The 4,144-nt window shown below is 41.7% G+C and overlaps 1 long non-coding RNA gene across 2 annotated transcripts; it reads left to right on the top strand.

Moving 5' to 3' along the window:
• Positions 1–1,669: 1,669 nt before the first annotated feature.
• On the top strand, positions 1,670–3,668 carry LOC103625892 (uncharacterized). 2 transcript variants are annotated; one of them, XR_552581.3, is made up of 6 exons: positions 1,670–2,015; positions 2,163–2,273; positions 2,359–2,514; positions 2,618–2,926; positions 3,102–3,228; positions 3,386–3,668. It is a non-coding gene; the product is annotated as an uncharacterized lncRNA (long non-coding RNA). The 2 variants fall into 2 exon arrangements; XR_002261869.2 differs by having other exon boundaries at positions 1,672–2,015; positions 2,359–2,926.
• The last annotated feature ends 476 nt before the right edge of the window (positions 3,669–4,144 follow it).

Here is a 4,144-nt window from a genome sequence, read left to right as displayed (position 1 = left end):
TTGTGAGTCTCCAAATCTTGTGGAAGACCACAAGAAAGTTTGTATTACCCGCTCGTTTGAGCAAAGATTATTGTGTGGGCTTGACCTTTGTGGTCGGCAAAGGGAGGATTAGGGTTGAAAGAGACCCGGCTCTTTGTGGGCGCCTCAACGAGGAAGTAGGGCACCTTGGTGGTGTGACCGAACCTCGGGATAAATCTTGTGTCTCTTGTATTCTTGGTCATTGTGCTTATTTGTGTTCTTCGTTCTCTCACCATTGTGTGGAAGATTTGTTTATATATTTTTGGTGTGTGGATTTTGAGAAGTGCCCTTCTCAGATCTACTACCTTGAACCCTGTGGATCATTTAGAACATCTCATTTCCAAAGTTAACTGGGTGAATTTCGAGATCAATTCAGTTTTACCCAGTTTGCTTCTAGTTTTGGTTGAAAAAGTTTTAACTTGCCTATTCACCCCCCCTCTAGGCAACTTTCAATTGGTATCAGAGCCTAATCCTCGTTCTAACGCTTAACCGCGTGAGGAAAGATCATGTCGGGGGGACTAAGAAACGAAAGTGCTTCTAAGCTTGAAAAAGTTGAGGTTGCCTCGACTTTATCTTTTGGTGCAGATATTGATCCTAGGGCAATAGATCTTGCCATGAAAATTGCCGAAAGGATGTTCCTCAAAATGAAGGAAGATGAGGCGAAGAACAAGATTGAAGAAGGTGAAAATGATCGATGGAGACCAAACGACGAATCCACCTCTTCACAAGGTTCGTCTTTCAAATCCACTTCTCATATGTGCTTTATTGCTAATGGGAGTGATAGTGAAAGCGAAAGTGAGGATGAGGAGGAGCAAGAAAGTGATAGTGAAGATGAGGATGATCTTCAACAATTCTTCGCTCAGCTAAGCAAGAAACATCGGATGAGCTTGCTTAAACTCATGAAAAGAGCGGAAGAACAAAAAGAAATGCTTCATAAGCAAGAAGACTTCCTCATCAGAAAAATTGAAGACTTAGAGAAGTTGACCAAAGAGCATGAGAAGCTAAAGTCACTACACCATGACACAATTTTAGCGTCAAACAACTGACGGTAAAAATAGACGTTTTGCGACAGACAATGTGTCACAAAATATTACCATCACACTATCTGTCGGTACTTATTGTATTGGAGTCAACAAATCTGTCGGCAATAATGTCGAGCTATTGTGGCAATCCATCTGTTGGTAAAACTGATTATGCGTGGCACAAAGTCTGTCGGAAAAAAGTAGCATCAGATCGTTTGTCGGTAAATGGATATCATGATCCTATAGCAAAAAAAATAACGAGCGTGAGTACGTAGGAATCAGGAATCGAACTCGTGACCCTTTGTAAAAAGAGAAGACAAGTACCCATTGGACTAGTGATGATTATTCAATCAATTTTCGGTATTGTTTTTTATAAACCTGTACACGTTAGTTATTAAAGGGCTACAATTTTATTGGAATCAACACAACCAAGTAAAAAAACCTGGTGCCATGTCACGCGTGCGTCCCGACCTAGCTAGCAGCAGGTGGCGCCGATTAAGAAGCTTAGGTCGCGAGGCCTTTTGTCTCTACTATACTTAAAGCATCAGTTTCAATGGTTATCCTGCATCAAAATTTTACACAAATCTCCCTCACTTTTTCTTCTATCAACCCACCATCCTCTCCTCTGTCTGTCTCTTCCACTTTTATCTCAACCGCACCCAAAAGCATAGCCCGATTCTCGCTTGGTCCACCTACGTCGACTGCTACGCCCGCTCCCGCCGCCATTGTCTTCGCGTCGACGAGAAGCTGCTCCTCACCGTGCGCCGCAAGACGCGCCTCAGCCTCGTGGAGCATTGGGTCATCTAGGACGCAACATCAACGACGGCTAGGCCCACGCCGCTCTGGTTTTGGGGGACGGATTACCACATGCAGGCGCTAGCGAGAATCTGAGTGAGATGTTCAACATGGTGGGGAAGAAGTTCAACGAGGCCGTGTGCAAGAATGAGGGCATCGCCGATGACGTTTAGCAGCATCGTGAGTGCTTCGATTTCCCCACGTCTCTCTCTCCCTCCTTCCTTCAACCGCAGGAAAAACTTTAGCCGATTAGATCTCGTGTTGCTCCTCCTTCCTTTTTCTGCTGATCTAAACTAAAATTTTACCGACCTCCGATGTCTTGAACAGATATGAAGGCCTAACATTATTGACAAGAATTGTTGGGGGCACTCATGACTTCTAGGAGATCACAATTTAAAGCTTCTGCGCCAGGACTGCTACATAAGTCATCAGAAGAAGGTGCCTTATGAGTTTGACAATTGCTTGTAGGAACCCATCTTTTTACCTGATAAGTGGTCACGTAGACACTCTTTATATCTTGCAGTTCATCAACCATCTTGTCAATCAACTTGCTGCTCACCTATTTCTGAAGATAGCCTGCCAGCTCGAAGAACAGATAAAAATATCGAGTGCCTACTCATTTCTGAAAGCTGTAGAATTGGAATTGCAGGGCTACTTCTCAGCTTTTGATGGCCGCCTGGTATTGTTGCTGAGTTCATCCATCAAGACAACATATTATTTAGCCTCTTGTCATTTTCACTTGTGTTCTTACAAAATAGAGTATCTACTACATGGATATATAGGGCCGGTACAATTTGATTGATCAAGCAGCATCTAAAATGTTTGAAGAGGGATCAGTTGACGACAGCGATTCTTATCTTCATGCTGTGAGGGATATCCACATGTGCTTGGGATATTCTTTTGACTACCAAGCTGGAGTAATCCATTCAGGTTTTCAATTTTTTTGTAGGTTCCCAAGCAACGTCACTAGAATATGTGTCATCATATGGTTTGATCGGGCAGATAACAGAGCTGCACGATGAGCTCCAGTACCTTCAGCATGAGACCGAAAATGTCCTTCCACGTGAGCGAGGAAGATGCACCGACGAACTGTGAGTTGTCCTAGCTCATTGTGCCTTGCAATCCCTTCTGATGACTTATGTTGGCATTATATATGGCGATATCAGAAATCTCAGTTTGGAGTTTACTTTTTGACCTGCTGTCCGAGGATCTCCTGCTACTTTTCAATTGCAGATTGATTTACTTTAACCCAAATTATTTTTTTAGATAAAGACATAATTCAAATTTGAGGGGCTATTTCTCTACTCCTTTAAGAAGCGAGCAAGGATAGCTAATGCCCGAGTCATCGTCGGCGACTATCGTGCGTGGGGCCAGCAGGAGCAGAAAGACTAGGGTAAGTTAATATGGGCGACTATCGGCGACTTTCATATGCAGTATCACCGAACTTTTTGCAATTTAATACTTTTATTAAACTTTTAGTTTGAATTTTCTGTTGGGAGTTTATAGACCTGTTGATATAGTAATTGACAAATTATCAAAATATGTTGTAGGGAAGAGGTGCTAGAAGCAAGGATCAGAGTGCTTGAAGTGTGTGAAAAAATGATTATTCGCATGCGTGCTAGCCGTTGGCGTAACATCACCCAGCTGATGGAGAGATTTTAGTTTGCTAGATGAATCTTTAGACTTTGCATGTAATAGAACTGAAAGATCACTTCAGAATTTAGAAAACATGTATGCTATTATTTTTATATGTTCATCACACAAATTGTATTCCAAAACAATATATGTTGGAATTCAAAGTCAAAGATTGATCTCTTTCTTTTAGTAATCAAATTTCATATATTCTGAGCTACATATTATTCAAGTTGTCCTGCATGTGCATCATAATCAGTTTATTATTTGTTTCATTAGCATATATTTGTATACATGATTTTTTTTAAACTGCACATAGGGAATAACATCACACAATCTGTCGGTATATAGACTTTTAGCGACACACAAGCCGTTGGCACAAGAATATGTCGGCAAAAATTTGTCCGACGGCAAAGATATGTCTGTCGGCAATAACATAACATTGCCCACAAATAGTCTGTCGGTAGATCTATGTCTGTCGGTAAAGGTTATTGCCGACAGGACTTTCGCCGACACACATTATCTGTCGGCAAAGCTCTTTACCGACGGACTGTGCGATGCTATTTAGGTATTTTACCATCAGACAATCTGTTGGCAATATTGTGTCATGGTGTAGTGAGTGCTCTCATGATGATTTGGTCCAAAGGTATGAAGACATTTCAATTGAGCAAATTAAA

Source organism: Zea mays, chromosome 5 (genome assembly GCF_902167145.1).
Source record: "Zea mays cultivar B73 chromosome 5, Zm-B73-REFERENCE-NAM-5.0, whole genome shotgun sequence".
NCBI lineage: Eukaryota > Viridiplantae > Streptophyta > Magnoliopsida > Poales > Poaceae > Zea > Zea mays.
Note: the sequence above shows the minus strand (reverse complement) of the source record. Positions and strands in the feature narration are given on the sequence as shown.